We start from the raw sequence: 25,117 nt of genomic DNA on the forward strand, positions 1-25,117 counted from the left end.
TCAGCCTCAGGGCAATCCCAGGAGAAATAGAGAAGAGTGATGCTTTGCAGTCAAACTGTCAGCTTGCCATGTTTGCAAGAAAGGTGGTGGGTGTTTTTTTTAAGGGTTCCATTTTATATTTTTCATTTTTCTTAAAGTCCAGCTAGGACTAAACATGCAAACTGCAACTAGATTGCCCTGCATTTTGTTGCATTTAAGGAAGCCGGGAAGCTTCAGCTGGCTGGGGCTCTGTGTGTATGTGTTTGCTCTGCATGTACACACAGCGATAAAAAAACAGATGTGTGCGAGGTCTTTGCTCATTTTGATCTGCACCTGGGTTTCACATGAGCGTAGGGATATTGTATCACAGAAGGAGCTGTAAAGGGCTTGCTTATATTACTATGGATAGGTATATAAATTGTGTATGCTTTGTGAGGTGTCAGCCTGGGGTGAATAAATGCTTCTGAACATCTTGAGACTCTAAGCCAGCCCAAACATCCCTACTATTTATGGCAGATCACTGGGAGCTAAAGGGCTTGTTTTGCTGAAGGACTGATGGTATCCTACAAATTATGATCAGTAGCTTTGGGGTAACTATTTCTAAGATGGACAGAATAACCTGTAGGGTCACTAGCTTTCTTTTAGCTCACTCCACTCCCATGCATCTAGCAGCTGTTTTACAAACCTGAATGTAGCTGGTAAAACTTGGTTATTGTCATTCACAGGGGCAAATAGGGCTCGTCAACCTGGAAAGGTAGCTCATCTAGGAGAAGGAAAACTAGAGTCCTAAACCTCCATTGCTTTGTGTGATATCTTCTGGAAAAGAAAAGGGCAAAGGAATGAACCCTCCACAAAGCTGGATTGGAGTCCCTAAGATAGTTGGAAGACGCCTTGTATGCCTCCTTCCAGCAACTCCTGCAGCCAAGCTGGTGTCAAACATACTACTCTGCTTCCCTTTGGACCAGGTCAGCAAGGCCAAGAGGATCTGGGCAGCCCAGGACTTCCATACACATTGCCCAGCCTTGCGCCCTGGGAAGGTCACTTCAGTGCTGATAACGCAGCAATTTGACTTCAGCCCTGGAAGCGCACTCCATTCTCTCTCGAAGCAGATAGATACCAACAACATAGGATTATGTCACACTTTTCAACGCAGACAGCCACATTACTTCTGTCAATCAGTTAATGAATCATGTACTAATACTGAACTCATTCTCCAGTTATGATCCTTATGGAATCAAAAGGACATCATCTTCACATTAGAGGACATTTGTGTATATGGATGAATTATTTGGTACTGCGATGGACCAACAGACATGAATACACAATTTAGAACATAGTCTCTTCACAAGAGCTTCAGAGGGTGTCAACACAGCCTTTTCTGCAGTGGCTCCTGATTTGTGGAATGCTATCCCCATGGAAGTGGGAGGTGAAAACACTCCTCCCAGGCCGTTGGATAATTAAACAAAGTATGACTTTTTAAACTGTGGGGTGGGGGCATTGTTATGACTTTTTGTGTTTTTATACTCTAAACTGCCTGGTGATCTTCGGATGAAGGGCGGTATATAAATCTAATAAATAAATAAACTAGTTAAGCAATTAAAATGCAATTGTGGAATGATCATCCTCTTTCCACAGTCACCATGCATGCGACAATGCAAAAGAACATGATCAGCAGAGTCTGTTTTTCCAGCTCCACACAAAGTAAGCATGGACAAGAAATTCAGTTCAGTTCACATTAAAGGCCGATCTTCCAAATCTGCACTTCCTGAAACAACATGCAAACCAAAACACAACTATCCTTTGCAATTTACAGTTATATGCATTTTGTGATGCACTTCTCCAGCCAAGCAACAATTAATAATAATAATAATAATAATAATAATAATAATAATAATAATAAATTTTTATTTATACCCCGCCCTCCCCAGCCAAGACCGGGCTCAGGGCGGCTAACAACCAATGATAAAAACAAGTTGATTAAAATACAATTTAAAAGATTAAGATACAATATTAAAACAATTAGGGAGCAATCTCATCATAGGAGGAGAAAGGAAAAAGAAAAAGGGGGAGGGAGTTACAAATATGCATACAAGCGTTAGGGGAAACTGTGCATTAAAATGAATATATTGATGAAAATAATATAGTAGGGGAAATTGCTTGCAAAAAAATTGTACATTAGTCAAAACTCCGTACAAAAATGTGCTTGTTCAGATAATTTTGCACTAAAATGCTGATGGGTTGTCATTAGCTTTTTCCCGCCCTTAAAAAATGTTGAGGTGATGGGAACTGAATTTAAGACTGGAAAAATGGGACACAGAGAGAAACCAAATAGAGAGATCCTTCAATCCCTTGTGGAAACCCTATTTCAGTGTTGCTCACCAATTATTTTTGGGAAATAAAGATTATGCTCATCTCTGCTCTTGACTACTCTTTCCTTTATATGCAAGCTCATCTGTCCTCCTTGTTCTTGTCTCTCTTGTACACTTGTGTGTCTTCCAGTACCATCCTGTTTCCTGTCTCTGAAACAGCCTCCTCCTCTCAATCTGTAAAAACATCTCCTTTTGCTCCTTCAAATCCCCCCCTCACACTCCACAGTTTTTACAAAGTGTTATTCAGAAACACCATTGCCTTACTTCTACTGCTGTTCCCAGGAAGGATGGAGGAGAAAGTAAAATCAGCTTGCATTTAAAGGTGATCCTACCTAAATCGTACTCTCCTAAATAAGAAGAGACCTGAAACACACCCGTCCATTGAAATTCACACTTCTCCAAATTTTGCAATGCTGCCAAGTGAGGCATACAAAAAGCATATACCGGGACAGAGTGCCACAAAACACCCATGTATCAGTGACAATAACATACATAATACACAGCGCTTTGCTTCTAGGGAAAAAATGGTGCTGGTACTCTGGGCGGTTGCCCTGGGTGTAACATTTCCTCAGGACAGTGCCGGATTTACATGTAAGCTAAACAAGCTATAGCTCAGGGCCCCACTCTCTTGCTCCCCCCCCATACTTCTTAATTGTATTTCACTATTAGTATACTTCTTCTTAATTGTATTTCAGGTCAACAACTACTTTGATAAAATACATATTTTGTTATGTGCAAATGGCTTTAGATACCTATTAGGTCCATAAATTACCATATAGTATATATTCAACACAAAAAAACTGCAACAATCTGTTGACAAAGGACAGCTGGACATATAAAGGGCCCCATTACCTTCAGTAGCTTAGGGCCTCATCAACCCTAAATTCGTCCCTGCCTCAGGGCTAGGAAAAACAATTACATGTAAAACAATTACACATTTTACTGGAACTTCATTAAGATCTTGGTATATAGTTATTACATGATGCAGGATGATAAAATGATTTGCTGCAACACCGTACCTTTTTCCGTACTCTGTTTCCACCACAGGGTCATACCGTCCAACATTCTGCCACGACACGGACTTGCACCTCTTTCCCCAAGCCCAGGAAGTGTTTGCCAAACTTAGGAAAGTAGTCGTGATGTTCTGAGGGGGCTCGAGCACCCTCCCATCACCTTCCCCCTCATAAAGGTGACGGTACAGCGTACCGTTGTGCACCACCAGAAAGAAAAGTACTGACAATACACTATGTTGAGGAAAATTGCTTTGCAAAAATGTGTATATTTTGAGAAATGAAAATCAACATATTTACTCACCACTCTGGTTTCTCTTCAGATCGTATAAATCTTTGGCATTTTACCACTAGGTAAAGGTAAAGGGACCCCTGACCATTAGGTCCAGTCGTGACTGACTCTGGTGTTGTGGCACTCATCTCGCTTTATTGGCCGAGGGAGCCGGCGTACAGCTTCCGGGTCATGTGGCCAGCATGAGAAAGCCACTTCTGGTGAACCAGAGCAGTGCACGGAAACACCGTTTACCTTCCCACCGGAGCAGTACCTATTTATCTACTTGCACTTTGACGTGCTTTTGAACTGCTAGGTTGGCAGGAGCAGGGACCGAGCAACGGGAGCTCACCCGTTTGAACTGCTGACCTTCTGATTGGCAAGTCCTAGGCTCTGTGGTTTAATCCACAGCGCCACCCGCGTCCACTAGTTTCACTAGTCCACTAGTTTTACCACTAGTTTCCAGTAAATCTCTCTCTCTACAAAATCACACAGCAGGGGGAACAGGGCATCAGACACTCAAGAAGGGAATGGAGACAAAGTCACATTCTTATATTAATTCTCAATCTCTCTCTCTCTCTTGCAAACCATTTAAAGTCCTGTACAGTGTTAAAGTAGGCTGCCCTACAGACATGTTCCCTGTAATTTTCTTTACAAGGCACATTCACAGATGACCATAAAATACTTGACACTTGTTCCTTTTATGCAAAATAACTTCTGCCTGAGAGCGTTAGCAGAGTTAGGGTGACTCCAAGCACAAATCTTTTTTTTAAAAAAAAATATATGCATATATGCTGCTGACAGATTCCAAATAGTTTAGAGCAAATGTGTACAAGAGCTGAGTACTGATGGAGTCTTGAAAGGAAGAAATGATTTGATCACAGCAAAAGACTGACAGCCCGTACAAACACTCCAAGAAACATGACCTTGTTCCAGACAGTGGTTTGCCTGGAAATGCATTTTATAATTCCGTTCACTATAAATGAATCAATGTTATACTGGAAAGTCAAGTAAGAGGGTGTATGGGACCTGTGTTAATGGCAATGTTTAGAACAGCTCAGGGGCTCTACAGAGTCTATAGATCTTCACTGGCTACTGGTTTATTTCTGAGCATAATTCAAAGTTCTGGTCTAAATATTTAAAGCCCTAAATCTGGAGTGGTGGCCTGTGGGTCTCATCAAGGTCTCAAACAAGTTTTATGACATCCCAAGACTCTACTGTGTTAAGTCTAATTGGTTTAATGGACATTGAAATAGGAAGGGCTTAGTTTATTAATGAATGCTTGAACATGGGCTTTCCCCATGTGGTTATATTGAAGACAAGCATAGGACTCTTAACTGATTTGATAATTAACTATTGTTGTTTTCTGCTAGCTAACACGGGAGTGTTCAACCTTAGATCACATGAGAAGTATTGAATTGCAGATTTGCCATCTTGGAAGTGTGGTGGCTAGTTCTTTGTTCCCAAGACTCTGCGAAAAGTGAGGATGTGTAAACAAAGCTCTCCAGAAAAACAGCCTAAGGCAGAATGCAGACTGGAATGCAGGCTGTGGGGAGAGACCGACCTCTGCTTCTAGGTCTGTTGGAATTATTTCATATTTTGTAAGATGCCTTGGACAGGCATAAGTCTTATGAAACTGTTCAGATGTATCTTTGATGTTTTTGTTTCGATTTGAAGGAAGTTCTGCAAGTAAAGTTTTGAATAACAATCTAATGGGTCTGGACAATGTTGTATTAATATCTGCAAAACACTGGTTATATTAGAAGGAAAAATAAAAAGTTTGGAGTATTTAGATACTTGTTGTTGTTGTTGTTGTTGTTGTTGTTTAGTCGTGTCCGACCCCATGGACCAGAGCACGCCAGGCACTCCTGTCTTCCACTGCCTCCCGCAGTTTGGTCAAACTCATGCTGGTAGCTTCGAGAACACTGTCCAACCAACTCGTCCTCTGTCATCCCCTTCTCCTTGTGCCCTCCATCTTTCCCAACATCAGGGTCTTTTCCAGGGAGTCTTCTCTTCTCATGAGGTGGCCAAAGTATTGGAGCCTCAGCTTCAGGATCTGTCCTTCCAGTGAGCACTCAGGGCTGATTTCCTTAAGAATGGATAGGTTTGATGTTCTTGCAGTCCATGGGACTCTCAAGAGTCTCCTCCAACATATCATCAAAGAAGCAGACATTTGAGTTGCTTGCTTATTAAACAATATTCTCCTGAGCTTCCTGAGATACAGCTGGAGCAGTTTGTCTTTGTGTAATTCTTCATGGCATACATTGGGACCAAATCTTACAAAAGCCATCTGAGACTTCCCTAATTCACTTTGAATTATTTGACCCTCCTCTCTCTGCCTTTGCGGTTCCGAGGTACTGCATATAAATGTGCCATCTTTCTGGAGTGAAGCATTATTCAGTATTCCTGCAGGAGCATCAATCACTTTAATCCACCTGACCTATGCCTACTGCTGTCTGCATTCATTTGAGGCTCTCCTGCAGAGCTCCATCTCCTCTGGTTCTCTCTTCTGGGTTGTACCACAACCTAATCAGCAAAAACAAGTTTGGAACTGGGAAGCAGAGGGGTGTGTGTGAATTAATCCCTCCAGGATCGCTCTCCTAACAGCCTGGTTTTTAAAACTCATTAGTCTTTATGGCATGTCATCTTTTCCCTTTTTTCTCTGGATAGATATAATTTGCAATTGGGAAGCTGTCACGGACCATCTTGTCTCCTTGGTGTTTATAAATTGTTGCCACATTTTTGACCTTTTCAATGAGCTTTAATAAGAGGGTTGGCAAAGGAAGTGACTCCGCCATATGAAGTCAAGTGAAATAAACTTAACTCTTCCTGAGCAGAGTATGGCTTCCCATATTGCTTCCACAGAAGGAGGGATGCAAAACAATCTATTTTAGATCTGCTACTGGCAGTGCTGTGCGTATTCTGAACGACAACACTGAAATAATATGCCAGCGTGCCCCAAATTTTATACCAGGAAGGCCCAGCTCTGTAACCTGTATGAATAGGCTAACTGAGAATATTTGCATATAGTAATTTTTTTACATAATTTATTACATTTCTATGTTGTCCTCCAAAGATATCAGTGTTGAATACATGGTTCCCCCCCAACAGTCCTACTAGAAGAAGAAGAGGAGGAGGAGGAGGAGTAGTTTGGATTTGATATCCCGCTTTATCGCTACCCAAAGGAGTCTCAAAGTGGCTAACATTCTCCTTTCCCTTCCTCCCCCACAACAAACACTCTGTGAGGTGAGTGGGGCTGAGAGACTTCAGAGAAGTGTGACTAGCCCAAGGTCACCCAGCAGCTGCATGTGGAGGAGCGGAGACGCAAACCCGGTTCACCAGATTACGAGTCTACCTCTCTTAACCACTACACCACATTGGCTCTCATAGTCATAGTTATAGGTTAACCTCCCCTCACATCAGAGTTTTAAAACACTGGCACAGCGGCAACACATTGCAGAGCATGCATGAGGTTTATCAATTAAGAGTCTCTTAAATCAGAGCGCAAGAGCAGTAACAGTGGGGAAAAACAATCCAGAGCATTTCAAACATTAGTTAAAAGCAGCATAGAATACGAAGGTCTTCAAGGCCCATTTTTAAAAGTGACACGAGGTGGCAAAGGATAATGGTTGCAGGTGAGAAATGGAAGTCGAGATAGCATTTGACAAGAAGATTGGTACAATATCAGAACACTGGTGGGGAATGAGAGCCTGAAATAAGAGAGATGAAAAAGAGGGAGGAAGAAAATAAAGATGCAGGGAATGTATGTTTAAAATAGAGCCACTAGGCAATGGGTGGCCAATGCAAAGGGAAGAATAAGGAGAAAGTAAAGGAACCGCAGAGAGCAGAACAAATTAAATGGACAGTAGATTTGAAATGGAAAACGAGGAGCTCTGGAGCAGAGGCAGCATGACCAGCCCACAAGGTATTACAATAACTGTGTTTAGTTATAACAAAAGAATTTGCTAAGATCTTGGTGGTGATTGCAGGGATGAAAGAATACTTTTAGATACGTTAACCAAGGAAATGTTGGCAGATCTAATAATATGAAATATAAGGCAAAAAAAGAGAGGGATCAAAATATTACCAAAGCTTATGAAACATAGCACACTAAAAGGACCCGGCACTTATCCAGCACATTACACATAATTAAACACGTAATTATACATTAGATTAAACATATAATTATTAAGAGCATAATTAAAGAGGGATGAAATTTCGATAACTATTTTTTTTTCACATTTGGCAAAATGTGTTTGTGGTTTTGCTTTGTTTTTTGTTTTTAAATGAAATTACACCAAATAATAATTAATTGCAGCCTTTTACCCTTCATATCTGGATCCTCCTGCCTTCTCTTTGTCTGTTGCCAAGTTCCACCACTTTTTACATCTGGTGGTTATTTTATTGTAAACAACCCTTGGCTCCACAGGAACTGATGGCACTACTAATAAGCACTCAGTACTGCAACAGCAAACAATACGTGGCCATCTATAAACCCTGTTAAGTCAAAATTCTTCCTAACCCTTGGCATGTGAACAGAAGTGGCTTCAAAGCAGCATAAAGCTGTATTATTCTTTTTTCATCCCGTGCCAAAGCAGATGTGCAAGCCTGGATTATGACAGCTGCTGCCTTCCAGACATTTTGGACCACAACTCCCATCATCCCTCCTCCCTGGCCATGCTGGCTGGGGCTGATGGAAGTCATAGTCGAAAACATCTGGAAGGCACTGAGCTGGGGAAAACTTGATTCTGGAAATAAGCAACTCAGCTTCTGCCAGTGAAGCTAGGTTGCTTTTAGCAAGTGGCTGCCTGTATCTCCATGCCTGTAAGATTACAAAACCTTTTGTTTTTCTAAATGTATGCAAAGAGGCTTGCCTTACTAGCATCTCGTAAGGCAAGTAAATCTTGGCAAGGGAAGGGGCATTTTCCATTAATGCTTTCAGCAAATAGAAAGGAGCAGATGAGTTGGGCTTTAAGATATCAGCTACGTGATCAAAGATCCAACATTGTTCTGAAGTTCCTGGGCTTCTGTTCCTGCCCCCGGCACTTGTCCACTGGCATATTTACTGTCTACTTAAGGACTAAAGTTTCCTCTAGATAACAGATCCAAGCCCTTGTGACAAGCTGATGCAGATAATAGGGAATAGATTCTTTCAGCACAGCTCCCTGTCATCTATTATTGACAGTCTTAAGTCTGTGCTGAAAGAGCTCACAAGAAACCCATTCCAGTCTCATTGGATTGCTCCACCTCCTCTGGTTTCTCAGGCTCGTCTGTTTCCAAACACGGCAGAAAGCAGGAGCCCTTAAGGCCACACCGGCACAACTGTGCACCCTATTCATGTGCTATCCGTCGCGTTATTTACCCATTTATGTATCACATACATGCCGAAATAGCTTCTATTCCATGTACCCCTAGAAATATATGCGATAGAGAGGTGTGAAATTGCGTGTGGTGTGGAAAATGTGGGTATTTTTACACCTCTCTCATAATACTAGACCTCAGAGGACATCCAGTGAATGTTGGGAGATTCAGGATGCACAGTGCATAGTTAAACAATGGAATTCATGCATGCACCTCCATGCCCAGTCATAGTGCTTTGTTAAGGATGAGTCAGCAGAATCACAGTCTGCCATTATTATGAGAAAGGGGGAGGGGCAAATCAGTTTTCCATGTAGAACTCCATGTACTCCAGAAGGAACAGGGAGTAATGCTTCACTTGTATCTTGCAACAAGCAGGGGGTTGGACTGCTGACGTTTAAGGTCCCTTTCCATTTTTACTATTTTATGGGGGGGGGGGACCTTCAGCTGCTAATTGGCAACTTGTAAAGTTGAATGACATGGGGGGGTACTGTGGGTTAAACCACTGAGCCTAAGGCTCGCTGATCAGAAGGTCAGCAGTTCGAATCCCCGCAACAAGGTGAGCTCCTGTTGCTCACCTGCCAACCTAGCAGTTCAAAAGCACATCAAAGTGCAAGTAGATAAATAGGTACCGCTCCGGTGGGAAGGTAAAAGGTATTTCCATGCACTGCTCTGGTTCGCCAGAAGCGGCTTAGTCATGCTGGCCACATGACCCGGAAGCTGTCTGCGGACAAACGCTGGCTTCCTCAGCCAGTAAAGCGAGATGAGCACCGCAAGCCCAGAGTCATCTGCAACTGGACCTAATGGTCAGGGGTCCCTTTACCTTTTCCTTTTAAAATTGAATGGCAGCTTCAATTGCAAGACTCCAGGTGTCTAGACCAGTGAATAGATGTATCTGAGACTGACAGCCCCCAGGCTCCAAATTAATGATCAAACTTGAGATATCATAGCATGCCAGTAGGTAACACGGGCATGTCCACTCACAGCTGCAGTTTCCAAGAACATTGGGGAGTTTTGAGTGGATGTGGAAAGCCCTTAACACAGCATGTTAAACCTGAAGGACTTTTGTTAATTGAATTACTATACACTTGATACCAAGTACCTGAGTTTGCGAGCTGACTCCACTGAAAAGTATTGCATTTGCTGTCACTGCTTTTAATTCCATAAATATGCAAATACATTGTTTTTAAACCTTGTGCGAATGACTTTCACCCTTTGATATAGCGGAGCCAAAAAATCTCTGTAAACTTTCTTAAATGCTTGAAGCTGATAGAAAATACAGTGGTACCTCGGGTTAAGTACTTAATTCATTCTGGAGGTCCATTCTTAACCTGAAACTGTTCTGAACCTGAAGCACCACTTTAGCTAATGGGGCCTCCTGCTGCTGCCGCACCGCCGGAGCACGATTTCTGTTCTTAACCTGAAGCAAAGTTCTTAACCTGGAGCACTATTTCTGGGTTAGCGGAGTCTGTAACCTGAACCGTATGTAACCTGAAGCATATGTAACCCGAGGTACCACTGTAATGAAATTAATTTATGTTGTGTTTCAGCAGCTGCATAGCTAGCTCTTTAGAGAAACAGGCTCCGGTGGTGGAAGTTACTTCAGATAAGTTGTTGGGTTTACAACTTAAGAGGAAACCTAAATGCAAAACAGCTCAGCTCCCATGGGCTCAGCTTTACAAAATCCCTTACAACAATCAATAATGTTTTAAGTCAGATATCCCTAAACGTCTTGCTCTTGAGCGGGGGCCAGAAGAATCCAATCAGCTTCCATTTATTGCTAAGTACTTACTGTAGCTATTCCTAGGAACATTGGGCTGATGTAGATTGCAGCAGGAATGGCTACAAGAAGCATGCAGTCGGGGGACCCCCAGTCAAAGCTGGTGGAAGGCACTCCAAGCCACCGAGGCCACCTGAGCCTCAAGCAACAGCAATGAATCCACAAGTACCCCCAAGCTGTGGTCACGCTCCTTCAGAGGGAGTGTAACTCCATCAAGAGCAAGCAATTTCCCTTCCATCTGGTCTAGGGAACCACCCACTAACAGTGCCTTGGTCTTATCTGGATTAAGCTTCAGTTTGTTGGCTCTCATCCAGTCCATTACTGACACAAGGCATCGGTCCAGCACTTCCACTGCCACAGCTGCAGATGTAGAACTGAGTGTCATCAGCATATTGCTGACAATACACTCCAAAACTGCTTTGGGTATGGCTTCTGCCTTGTCCCAACACTGAGGCTATGATGCACACACACACGTGCTCTGGTGACTTTGCACCGTGGGGTTTTCTTAAATGTTTTTAAATAAGACTGCAAATATTTCATAGTCTTTGCTGCTGTTTAGCTGCTGTTGAACCTCAGATCTGCAGTATCAACACTGGATGGCTGCCGAACCTGCAAAATTTCAAAGGTTATATGCAAGAGTCGTAATTGGAATGTATGCCCATTTGCAGCACAGGCACCTTCTTAATTTGATACAAAGGCCTGTCATATTCTGACTTCAGCCTGAACCTAAAGATTGAGGTTTCTAGACTCTCTTCCTGAAAATGCTCAGTGGATACTGGAAGCTGTTGTGAAGCACCCTGCGAAGCTCAGAAGATCTGTTGTCTCTTGTAATCAAAGCTTGCTGGAAGTTGCATTAAGTTGACAAGGTCTCACTGCCTCCCGAAGAGAGTTTTCAGGCAAAAGCTGCTTTCTTAACCTAACCACTAAAAAGTTTCTACTCATAGGGCTCATTAAGCCCTTTACAGAAGGCATAGGCAAACTCCACCCCTCCAGATGTTTGGGACTACAATTCCCATCATCCCTAGCTAACAGGACCAGTGGCCAAGGAGGATGGGAATTGTAGTCCCAAAACATCTGGAGGGCTGGAGTTTGCCTATGCCTGCTGTACAGAATAGATAGCTCAGTTGGTTAGAGCATGCTGCTGATAACACCAAGGTTGCAGGTTTGATCCCACATGAAACCTCTGCATATTCCTGCATTGCAGGGGATTGGACTAGATGATCCTCTCAGGGACCCTTCCAACTCTACGATTCTATGTTTCTCAATATCTGAACTGTGTTCCCATTTAAATATTTAGTCCACTTGGACCAGGGATGGGGAACCTGTGAACCTCCAGGTGCTTTAAACTACAACCCCCATCATGCCTAGCCATTGGCTGTGTTAGGGCTTAGGTGGATGGGAGTTTGACACCAACAAAATCTGCAAGACCCCAGGTTCCCCATGTTCATCCATCAATTTTTTTAAAAAACAACAACAACAATCAAGGAGTTGTTTGTTTCTTGAAAGCTCACGTATGTAATTGTACTATATCACTTGAAAATAGATCCATGTATAGGCTACAAGATGGTGTTAGAAACATGGAAAACTGAGCATTGTCTTCCTGTGCAATATAACTGTCTGAATAAACAACCCAAGTTTCTCTGTACCATCTCTGTATGCTTGTCTCTCTGTGTGCCTCTCATATGGAGCCCTGTGGAGGGCTCAGGTTGCCCGAAGGACCCCAGATTAGCAATGGGAAAACTGTGCCCCCATCTCTGTATTTACTTGATACCCCAATTGTAGTCCGTATTTTGGTTATATCCCATGCCTAGGAAATTGCCCTATTTTATTTCAGTTGTCTATAAAATATTTTCCTTAAGGGATTGAAGCATACAGTAACAGAATAAGGGGGGAGGGAGGGAATAACTAATCAAAGTTTTATTTCCGGCTCAGACTTTGTTGAATTCGCTACTTGAAGGGAGCTTCACGTTTGCAGCCTTGTTGGCTCCCAAGAGACATTTGGTTAGTCACTGCAGAGAGCAGGAGGCTAGACTGGACTGATCTTTCATCAGATCCAGCCACTGAGAATTGGTCTCTTACCATTCCATGCTATACAAAATTAGTATACAGCTGGCAGCTCAAAACTCTTAGTTGGCGTTAAGGCATATGATGAAATGAACAAATAGAAACTCCAGGGTATGTAAACTGCTTTGAGGTTGTTTTTGTTTGTTTTTTACAATTAAGTGGTATATATATTTTTATGAAGCAAATAAACATAAATGGATGTTGGGCCAAAGCCATTGTATTTTAACAGTAGGACTTTGCATGATCTTTAGGCCAGGGCCAGGGAGACTGTGCTGCCCCCGTTGTTGTTGGACTACAAGATGCTGTTGCTTGAGTCAGAGCTGATGCCGGAGGAGAAGGAAAGTGGAAACAGCTGCTGCCTGTTGACTGGTGTTCCAACCCACGGACCAGACAAGAGGGCCACTGAGAAGATGTCAACCTGTTTTGTCTGGCTGTTGCTACTGGCAAGAGCCCCTAGGTCACAGCCTTTCTCAACCTTGGGTCCCCAGATGTTTGCAACTTTCCCAACAAGTAGATTGTCCTATTCAGTGCAGAGATTACTTCTTCCTTAGCCAACATTCTTGAGATGTTCAAGGTCAAAACTAGTTTCCCACAGTCTTTATCTTAGCAGCTGCACTCTTGTAACAATGTCCCAATGCTCCCTCTAGAGGAAGCCAGACTTCATTTGTATCAATCCTTTCCAGCACAATTCCAAAAGTAAGTTTAGTAACAATTTTTAGTTACTTTTTTCTTCTTTTTAAGCGCAGAAGCGGACAATGGAAACAATGTCCTTCTTTTAGACTAGCTGTCAAATTTATCCTGTTCACCGTCGATGGGCTTTTTACAAACCGCTCCCAGGTTCAGAGACGTGGTGCTTCAATTTTATATTCCACCTTCTCCTAAAGGTTCTCCCCCCGCTTCCAGGGGGGATTAAATAATTTCAATCAGTGGAGTTTTGGATCCTTTACATAAAACTTTCCAAGACCTTAGTTAGCAAGTACTTTGCTTCAGTCTATTTACAGAAAGGGAAGGTGGACTTCCTGTTTGAACCTTCCCCGTTCGGTGCCAAATTAACTTATTTAAATGTCCAATTTTCCGTTCTACTCACGGGTTGTTGTTTAAAATCCAATTGTCCTCAGGAAAAAAGTCAGCGCTCCCCGACAGCGGCAATGCGGCTTCACTCCATGAAAGAAGCGGTCGATTCAAAGCACCGCGCCGCTCACCCCACGTCGCTCCGGATTCCCATTGCCGGGTCTCCCCACGAGTAGGGGGGGCGCAAAAGGTGCCAGCCGAATCCCAAGTTCACAGGCTTCTTCCGCCTGTGATTTCTGGGGGTCTCCGCCTTCACCGTGGCGGTTCAGACCCTATTTCTCACGGAGCAGGTTCCTCCCGATTGGAGGAATTCCGCTATTGCCGGAGGCGCCAACCCAGAAGTCCGCCATTTCACTTGTCTGCCCCCTGCCCTCTTTCCAGTTGCCCTGCCAGCCAGGACACTGTTGCTGAGTGAGTCAGAGCTGATTCCAGAGAAGGAGCAGGAGAGACTGGCATTCCAACTCACAGCCCAGAGAACAGTGCCCCTGGACTATGGCAGGATGCCTCTGGCATTGGCCCTTGGGGGTCACCCTATTTAATTTTGTATTTTTGAAGTTCATTCTCTGGTAGGAAAAATAGAGGACACAGTAAGTGATGTACTATTGGGTGATAACAGGAACTGTGTGTGGGTTTTGCTGCCCAGAGTGAGAGCTGAACTTGCAACTGTTCCCGCGTTCTAAAGTTGCTTAATTCTGCTCACTGAACTGGGGTAGAATTTGGCTCTAACGTGGGTGGGTTATGTTGCTGTTTGCATAATATTGTGTTGTCCTAGATGGAGGTTGGGAGAATGAGCTGGTTGTAAATTATGCTTAAAGTGCTTTGCCAGGGGTGGGGGCAGTTCAACTGTGGACGCAGCTTCTATTCCATTTATTTTGCTTTGTCATTAATTATGTGTAGATGTAGAACTGTTTTTGCATTTATCTTTGATTTCTATTTGCAACATTTCCTTTTTAATGCTTAAGATGATGTGCTGTTTTCCTGTTGATTATGCTGTTTTTTAAATGTGGATCATTACTGCAGTGGTATCTGATTTCTCGTTTGCAATGTTTTACTTTGATATCTTGCAATGTTCTTTTTTATTATTAAGACAGGTTGTACACTGCTTTGAAATTCCTTTGGAAACGTGAAGTAGTATTTTAAAAAAACAACAGTAGTATTTAAAAAATCTGAGCATTGGGCATGTTGGCAGGGGCTGATAAGGATTTGGAACCTAACACCCTCTACGGATGGCCACAAGCTTCCAGCCTTTGCCCTATGCTACCAGAATGTACCCCTCCTCCTCTTTTCCTATGGGGAGTAGCATTAGTATAGAACAAGCAGTATCTTTTGAGTATTCAGTGAAGGCTGATATTCTGGAAGAAATTCCCAGCATCTAACAATTAAGTTCAGCCCACAGCTGTGACCTGGCCCTGACCTACATCTCACATGCTGCTTCTGCATGTTATGAAATAAGGCACATCTCTTCACAACAGTGCACTCCCTATGTTAGCGTGATATTTCTGAAGTTATGTGCAGAGAAAGGGAATCTGAGAAGGGGCTGCATTTGGCTTTTGATTGTTTTTCAACTTCATTTGTTTTCATATTTAAAGTCAGCAACATATTCCAAGTCAGTGAGGGAAAAGGACAAGGTATATTATACCCTACAATTTTTGTGCCATGACTCCCAAGAGAAACTATCCTTACCCTTCCAGACTCATCCTATCAATCAAATAAACAGGCTTCCCATGCATTGTATCTATTGCCAGGCCATACTGTTTCAAGTTTGTTGCATCCTGTATCCAAGCCACAGAACATCGAAGTAAATTGACTTTTAGTTGACCATAGAAAAAAACCCCAACAATATTGATGGGCAAACTGCTACGGCAATACAGTGGTACCTCGGGTTACATACGCTTCAGGTTACACACTCCACTAACCCAGAAATAGTGCTTCAGGTTAAGAACTTTGCTTCAGGATAAGAACAGAATTAGGGCTCTGGCGGCGCGGCGGCAGCAGGAGGCCCCATTAGCTAAAGTGGTGCTTCAGGTTCAGAACAGTTTCAGGTTAAGAATGGACCTCCGGAACGAATTAAGTACTTAACCTGAGGTACTACTGTACTTGGAAGAGATTGCATCTTGCAACACCTGCTTTCTAAATGTAATCTTAAAGCCCTCTGGGTGGGTGTTACAAAATGGATGCTTTATTAATTCAGAAGACCTTCGCTATAATATTTTTAGGGTGTTATTTGCACAGAAAATACAAAGGAGTTATTTTAACAGATCTTTTTAGTAGATTATTAACTAGGTTGTGCCCTTTGGAGGGGCAAATATATTTATTCCCAATCCATTGAGTAATGTTGACATGGAGGATTTAGTAAATGATTACTGGCTTTTTTAGAACTTAAGTAAGTTAAAGTCCTGGTGGATCAAATCAAATATCAGTCTAGTCCATCTGTTCCCAATCGTGGTGAGTCAGGTGACTGCATAGCCACTAACAGAGCAACAGAGGGCCAGCAGGTAATGGCTTTTCCCACCTGCCTTGCCTTACCCTCCAGCCCTAGGAGCCTTCATAAGGGAGCTGTTTCCAGAGGAAGAAGTGTGAGGGGGGGAAACACTGTTTGCTATTGGGGTGGTTGGTTTCGCCTGTGTTGCCCCACCTTCAGCTTGAGGAACCTTCGGAAGGGAGTTGCTGCCATAGGCATTATGTGTATGTGTATTTTAATGAGTTGAATAGAATGAAATATCAGGAGTCATGGGAGCATGGAGAGAGTGTGTATGAATTTAGCAGTGCTCATGGGTACTGACCAGAGGTTAGGCTGTCACAGTGATGCACCCTGTTTTTGGAATACTCTCCCTAAGTCTGAATGAACCTATTATTTTATAAGCATGGGGTGCCTTTTTTGCACCATGTGAAAATGTTCTCTTTCAGAAATTCTAATGCTAGACTTAAAAAAAATCTGCTAGATGGCTAGCTCAGCATTCTGTTTGCAAGCCGTGCCTGATGAATGCAGACTCTGAGAGATTTCTCCAACAAGAGGTAACCCTCCATGCACTAGTCTAATGCTTTCTTAAAATCCAGCAAAGCTAGACGGCATCATCGCATGCTGTGACAGTGAATTAAAAAAGTTAGTTATCTATTGTGTGATGGAGGAGGAGATGATGCTATATGGAACATTGTGTCATCCGCCCGATTGAGTGGAGGTGACGGAAGCAGATTCATTGGCGTCTTCTACTGACTTGTCCTTGGTACACAGGAGGAGGACATTCAAATACCAAAGCTTTTTGGACTTCTGAGCTGTGGCCATAACAATATAGGCTAAGGTCTGTGACCTCTGTGGTCCACTTCTGCTCCAAGTATGGCATAAGTTGCAGGATTTGGGCAGTCACGAGTTAAGAGTGGATGGAACTTTTCTATTTTTGTCATGCCTCGAGAGACTTCCTTTAGCCACACTTGATGAATATTGATAGTGAAACTTAAAAACTTATATAACCATTGTAGCCTGTCAAATTGAAGTAGGATTATTCCCTTATTATTCTTCAGTCTTAAGCATTTCAGTATTTCCAAACTGTTCCTTTGTTAGGATCAAAGTTGGGGCCATGCGTCTATCAGAACTCCATGTTGGTTTTTACACTGGGAACCAGTGCTGAAATTAATAGGGGAATACAATCGTGACCCCTTTATGTTTTCTGACAGACTTCTTAAATACGGGTTTGAGAAACCTGGAAGCAAGGTTTAGATTTTTTTTTTTTAATGGAGAGACTTGGCCCCTGTTCCTTCTTCCGCAAAAAAACTGAGCACTGCTGGAATCACTGTCAGGAAAAAACAGATGTAAGGCGAGGCTGTTGAATCAAGCCAGTGGCACATCAAGTCCGCCATCTTGTTTTTACAGTGGCTAACCAGATGCGTACAGGAAGAGAAATACATTAATCCACGTAGCATATGTGGAAATAGATATGTAGGTTTTGCTCAGTGGTTCTTGAGACAGAAAGGACACGGACATACACCCACACCCACACACCCAATTGGGATGTTGCAGATGTTGCAATGTGGAGTGTTGCTCTTCAGCAGACATAGGCAAACGCGGCCCTCCAGATGTTTTGGGACTACAACTCCCATCATCCCTAGCTAACAGGACCAGTGGTCAGGGATGATGGGAGTTGTAGTCCCAAAACATCTGGAGGGCCGAGTTTGCCTATGCCTGCTCTTCAGGAGACTAGTCCTTACCATTTTGTTTCTCCATCTCCCAACAGGCAGTCAACATTCCATGGCCAGTGAGAATGCTCAGCAACCCTTCAGCTGTATCTGAGGTTTTCCCCATGTTAAGGATTTTGAAAGGCTGGGGTTTTTTGTTTTGTATTTCTGCAGAAGGTGGGCTTCTCGCAAGCCTGCCTGCTGACACCCAACAGCAGGGTGGTGCTGATTTGGCTACATAATGCCCAGCATGAACATTTGAAATTAGATGGAGCTCTGATCCAAGAATGCTTATGCCACAATAAATGTGTGAGTATTTAAGGAGCCATAGGGCTGTTTATGCTGCCGGAGACTTGCTCAGCTACACCTCTGACATTTAAAGATAGTTTAGCATTGTGTTGTTTTTGCTAGAATACTGCCTGGAAAGAAATAGGGTTTTTTTTAAAAAAAATGGTAGAAAGCTTCAGATCAATAACAGTTCCCTTGTGTGAGAAAGCACTGAAGACTTGTGTAGCCTTTAGAAATATACATTCATTACCAAATGTATGGGTTGACAGAATGGGGCAAACATGAGTGCAAACAGTGATAGCTAAGAGCATGTCCAGGAATCCATCTAGTCTGAAAGAAACATCCTTCTTTCTGAAGTACATGCCTCTAGGAAATCCTCAAGTAGAGGATGAAGGCAATAGTCTTCTGCTTTTCCCTTTCCACCAAAAGGGTATTTAGTGCTATGCCACCTATGAAACTGGAGGTTTCATATAACTACCAAGGCCATATGGCTCCATCCCCTTTTAAAAGCTGGCTAATCACATCAATGGACAGCAAGAAGATCAAACCTCTCCATTCTTAAGGAACTCAGCCCTGAGTGCTCACTGGAAGGACAGATCCTGAAGCTGAGGCTCCAATACTTTGGCCATCTCATGAGAAGAGAAGACTCCCTGGAAAAGACCCTGATGTTGGGAAAGATGGAGGGCACAAGGAAAAGGGGACGACAGAGGACGAGATGGTTGGACAGTGTTCTCGAAGCTACAAACATGAGTCTGACCAAACTGCGGGAGGCAGTGGAAGACAGGAGTGCCTTGCAAGCTCTGGTCCATGGGGTCATGAAGAGTCGGACACGACTAAACGACTAAACAACAACAAATCGCATCAATTCATCCTATGGCCATGAATGCTATTATGAAAGCACAGAACTATTCCATGGTTCATTTGTTTATTTAACAAGATTTGTATACTGTTTAATCAACAAAAACCTAAGTGGTTTACATACAACTATATCGTATATTCAGTAAAAATACAGACAAAATTAAACTTTGAAAACAAATAGGCATAAAATGTGATTAAAACCAGCAGTTTAAAAGCAATTAGTTAATAAAGTAAAGTTTTTAGCAGGTGCTGAAAACATTACAGTAAAGGTAATACAGTTTCCAAAGCAGCAGCTGCAACCCACAGCAGTTTACTTGCCAACTAGATACCAAACACACACACCATCTTCAAACCCTTGTCAACCAAAACTTTCCAGGTAGAACTCAATATGCTACACCAGAGCGCACAGCTTTACAATGTCTAGACTTTTGGAAGAAAACCAAGAATAGGCTCAATTTTCAGATACTTCGTGATGCGCCCATCATGTCCTCCGTGAACAATGAAATGGGATGATTGGAGTCTAGCTTGAAAGCCCAAGAATTTCATTGCAGCATTTCAAGGGTGATTTTGAAGTGACTTCTTTGTTCAGCGTACAAGAGATCTGACAAGTGACTTTGGGGCATCTAGAAAATGAAAACTTTACTGCCATCTCAGAGCTATTATAAGATAACATAGGCAAGCTCCTTCATACCAAGATATTTCTCCCTCTACCTTAGTATAGTCTACTCAGACTGGAAGCACCTCTTATCAGGGTAGCAAGCAAAAGAAAGGTCTTTTGCATCATATCACTCCTTGATACTTTTAACAAAGAGAGCAGGTCAGACCTGAACCTGGATTGCCTTCTGTGTCCTGTTGGTTGCAAGCATGCCTTAGTATTCTATGCATGCTCTGATGGTGAATAATTGTTCTTTTCTTTCTGGAATCAGAAAGCTGCTGACCCAGTGCTCAAAAAGCAGCACAATGCATCAATAAATAAAACCCAAACCATAAAATGTTGCAATTTAAACTGCAATTAACTAAAAATACAAGCCATTCCTCTTGTCTCTGGCCATTAAAAACAGCTCTTACCAAAATGACTTGTTGTGGAAGTATAGCAAGGGCATGGGGGTTATCCATATGAGCTTAGAAAAGAAAGTGTTCTGCGACCTGGGAGTTAACATTGAAAATGCCACTCTACATGTCCTTGGTGAGGCCTGACTTGGTACACAGATGCTGTTTCCAAGAGCATTTCCAGTAGATTTCAAGGACTGTGATGGACACCCCAGAGAAGGTGCTTTTTCCAGTTATGCAGAAACTCAGCAACTCTTGGGCTGATGAAGCTAAGTCTGTTGCTATGAGTTCCCCAGTTCTCTGAGCAGTAAGAAGCTTCAGGGTTCAGTATTCACCTGGCTTGTGTCCTTTGGAATGAGGTCACAGGAGGCTTCTGATATTTTGTAATATTTTCTGTTATTTACAAATGTACAAGCCACAAATGTACAAGTTTAAACACTTGAAAGTCTGCTACTCCCACATCAGGTCTGGCAGGGAAGAGTTTGCACCCTTTGATGCTTCCAGCACTAACTCAACTCTGTTCTCTACCTGCCTTTCTTTCTTCAAAAACTGCTGTTTATGCACACAGCTTAAGGACCTTGTCCCAAGACAAAGGCAGAGGCAGAAAGAACACAAGAAGAGCCTCCTGGATCATGCCAATGACCTATCTAGTCAAGCATCCTGTTTTCACAGTAGTCAACTAGGAAGCCTGAAAGCAGGACTTAAGCACGTAAAGGTAAAGGTAAAGGGACCCCTGACCATTAGGTCCAGTCGTGACCATCTCTGGGGTTGCGGCGCTCATCTCGCTTTATTGGCCGAGAGAGCCAGCGTACAGCTTCCAGGTCATGTGGCCAACATGACTAAGCTGCTTCTGGTGAACCAGAGCAGCACATGGAAACACCGTTTACCTTCTCGCTGGAGCGGGACCTATTTATCTACTTGCACTTTAACGTTCTTTCAAACTGCTAGGTTGGCAGGAGCAGGGACCGAGCAACGGGAGCTCACGCCATCACGGGGATTCGAACCACCGACCTTCTGATCGGCAAGTCCTAGGCTCTGTGGTTTAACCCACGGCGCCACCCACGTCCCTTTAAGCACATGTATCCTCCTCCAAAAGGGCAGGCCCCTTTCAGAACATTTCCTAGCGATTGTGGTTCATCTGCAGAGAGCAATCAGTAAACCTCCCAAATATAAGGGATATCCCAAAGCAAGTGTAGCCAAACCAGTGTTCACTTCTCAAGCGAAGATAGGGGACACCTGACTTACCAGTAGTGCATGTGAAAAGGATCTAGGGGTCTTAGTGGACCACAATGAGTCCACAGTGTGATGCAGCAGCAAAAGAAGCTAATGTTATTCTAGGCTGCATCCACAAGCCCCAGTCAAAGGAAGTAATAGTATCACTCTATTCTGCCTTGGTCAGACTACACCTGGAGTCCTGTGTCCAGTTTTGGGCAGCACCATTTAAGAAGGATGTTGACAAGTTGGAACGTGTGCAGAGGAGGGTGACCAAGATGATCAAGGATCTGGAAACCAAGCCTTATGAGGAACAGTTGAAGCAGCTAGGTATGTTTAGCCTGGAGAAGGGGAGACTGAGAGGATACGTATGATACCCATCTTCAGATATCTAAAGGGCTGTCAACATGGAAGATGGAGAAAGCTTGTTTAACCCTGCTCTGGAGGGCAGGACTCAAACCAATGGCTTCGAGTTACAAGAAAGGAGATTGCAGCTAAACATTAGGAAGAACTTTCTGGCAGTAAGAGCAGTTCGACAGTAGAACGGACTCCCTCGGGAGGTTGTGGACTCTCCTTTATTGGAGGTTTTTAAGCAGAGACTGGATGGCCACCTGTCATGGATGCTTTTGTTGAAGTGGCTTTCCTGGTTACAATCACAGAGGACGAGCCCTACTGGATCAGGTGCATCTAGTCCACAATCTGTTCTGAAGGTAGCCAGGCAGTTGCCTCCTGGAAGCACTAAGTGGGGCATAAACTCCAATGCTTCCCCCGGGGGTACTCAATGGTATGTAGTACCAGCACCTTTTTTTCCTAGAAGAAAAGCACTAAATAACTCTTATCACAGTATCGCATTGTCAGTGGTTGCTAGCTGTGATTATTAAATTCTATCTCCACTGTCAAGAGACATTATGCCTCTGGGTACCACTTGCTGCGAATCTGGTGGACAGAGTGCTGTTGGGCTCACATCCAGCTGGTGGGCTTCTCACAGGCATTTGGTTGGACAGAATGCAAGACGAGATGGGCAGTGGGCCTGATCCGCAGGGTTGCCTTATGTTCTCAGCAATGGAAGGAACTCTAGGAGGTCATTCAGCTGGACCACCTATCTTATGGCATCTTTGGGCAGATGAAACTAAGGTTATGTTATAGAGGCATCTCAAGAGGGTAGTAGTAGTAGTCCACTGGACTTTACGGTTTGCAGATTGTGACTGGTGTCTACCATTTGGTGTTTATGGAGCACTGTTGTAGAGCTAGTTCCTAGCATGGGGCCGTGATCCTTTGGCTGGCTCCATCTTGTGCACCTGATATGTCCTGTTGTCACACAGTGAACATCCAGAGGCCCCACTTTCTGTGCCATTGTTACCTGAGGTCAGGGTGGCCATGAGAAGAAGCAGAGGGTGTTTTTATTGAATTTCTTCCTCCCTTTAGTTTTAATGTGTCTACAGTGGTACCTCTGGTTAAGAACTTAATTCATTCTGGAGGTCTGTTCTTAACACGAAACTGTTTTTAAACTGAAGCACCACTTTAGCTAATGGGGCCTCCCGCTGCTGCCATGCCACCGGAGCACGATTTCTGTTCTCATCCTGAAGCAAAGTTCTTAACCTGAGATACTACTTCTGGGTTAGTGGAGTCTATAACCTGAAGCATCTGTAACCTGAGGTACCACTGTATGTGGAGGGTTTTGTCTGTTGGTTGGTTGGTTTCAAGCACTGGCAGAGGAAGAGGAGTGCGGGGGGAGCACACCGCCCCCGGTAGCGTGATCCTGGTGGGGTGCCATTGCGGCTGCCCCCCCCCCCGCGCGCTGGGAGCCATGCCCCAGGACGTGTGCCAGCCCCACTCCTGCCTGCTGTCTGCCCCTCCCCCCCCCGTGCCAGAGCACGAAGCTCCGCCACTTGTTTCAAGTTGTTTTGGGTCGCCCTGGGCAAGATAAAAGCAACTTAACAAATTCAACAAATAATAATAGCACCCCACAAAGATCTATGCTGCAGCAGCATCACCATCACCACCTGTTATGGGCCTGTGACATTCGCAAAATGCTAGTGAGTTAGGAAGAGGGTTGGAATCGCATTTCCCAATGACCACAAATATCGCAGCTGAGAAAGGTTGCCCGTTCAGACAAATGAATGACATCTGCACCCAAAAAGCTCATGATTTGCAAAGGCCGTTCCTTCCATGTAAGAGGTTTAAGACTGGGGTATTAAGCACACAATTCAAACCTTGCCTGAATGCGAGCAAAGGCAGGAGATTAACTGTGCCGTGACAACTGTGTAGCAAAGCACAAGTGCATCTACTTTGCACACAGAATGTCCTGGGGTTCAATCCCCGACATCTCCACCTGCATCTGAAACCATGGAGAGCCTCTGCCAGTCAGTGCAGACAATATTGGGATCGATGCCCCGACAGTGTGACTAGGCAGCTTGCTATGTGCCTGTGAAGCTAATTGAGCTAAAGATGTTCTAGTGAGCTGCTAATACTTAATACAGTGGTACCGCAGGTTAAGTATTTAATTCGTTCCGGAGGTCTGTTCTTAACCTGAAACTGTTCTTAACCTGAGGTACCACTTTAGCTAATGGGGCCTCCTGCCGCCGCTGCGCCACCGGAGCACGATTTCTGTTCTCATCCTGAAGCAAAGTTCTTAACCTGAAGCACTATTTCTGGGTTAGCGGAGTCTGTAACCTGAAGCTATGTAACCAGAGGTACCACTGTATTAATGCATATTGTTAGTAGGAAATACCTATGGCCTCTAAAGCCCCTTTTCTGTTTAAATAAAGGGAGGAAAGATATTGTGTTAGAAACAGAGAGAGTGGGGGGTTATTATTCGATTTAAGCACTCGGGGAGCCGATTTCCCTAACTTGCAGCACCCCTTCCACGAGGTGTGAGTGTCCCATTTGTAGGCCACCCCGCCGCCCCCCTCTCCGCCCCATGGGCCCTGGCTTCATAACCGAGAGATAGAGACGCGCTCCTGCAGACCGGCTCCTGCCTCTTTAAGCTCCAGCTGTTCTCGTTCTCCTCCCACCCATCTTCGCCTGCGTCTATTTTTAGCTCGCCTCTCTCTCTCTGATGGTAGCATCCATTTCTCCTCTCCTCCTCCTCTCCCCCCTCCCTCCCCCTGTTTCCCCGTCTTCCTCGCGCAGTGGTACTTCCCACACCGAGAAGGTCAGCCGACTGAGCATGCCTGAATGTTGCTCGGCGGCTCCGGAGCCCCGGCTGCGCGCTCGGCTCATCCCATTCAGCGCCAAGGAGCCGGCCCGCCGTGTGCTCGCGCGCTCGCTCTGACTGGCTGGCGGCGGCGGCGGCGAGCGAGCGAGCGAGCGATTGCGCCATGCTCTGCGGGGCGCAGTGAAGCAGCCGCGGCGAGCGCAGCCCGCTCTTTCCCGCCTCCTCCTCCTCCTGGCAAGTAAGTTTCTTCTCTGCTTCTTCAGGGTCCCTCCATCCTGCCTTCCTGATGCCCTGCAGTCCCCGAAGCTCCCGGCGCTGGGGCGCAAGGGACGGGGAGCCGGCCGCCAGCTCTCCAATCCGCAGGGCGCAGCGATGCCCCGGCTGCTTCCTGCTTCCTCGGGACAGGGGCGCTCGCTCGGAGCGTCCTTCCTGACGCTTCCTTGCGACGGTGGCGCGGGGTGGATAATTCCCTTCAAGTCT

At 44.3% G+C, this 25,117-nt stretch overlaps 1 protein-coding gene across 1 annotated transcript in view; it reads left to right on the forward strand.

Annotated features, from left to right (window-relative positions):
- The first annotated feature begins 24,625 nt into the window (after nucleotides 1-24,625).
- The window catches only part of OXR1 (oxidation resistance 1), a 207,585-nt gene continuing 207,093 nt past the window's right edge, over nucleotides 24,626-25,117 (forward strand). The window contains exon 1 of the mRNA XM_083622051.1: nucleotides 24,626-24,875. The gene's annotated coding sequence lies outside the window, so the exon portion shown is untranslated. The remainder of the gene's footprint in view (nucleotides 24,876-25,117) is intronic.

The sequence above is a fragment of the Podarcis filfolensis genome, assembly GCF_964270895.1.
Source record: "Podarcis filfolensis genome assembly, chromosome: 7".
NCBI lineage: Eukaryota > Metazoa > Chordata > Lepidosauria > Squamata > Lacertidae > Podarcis > Podarcis filfolensis.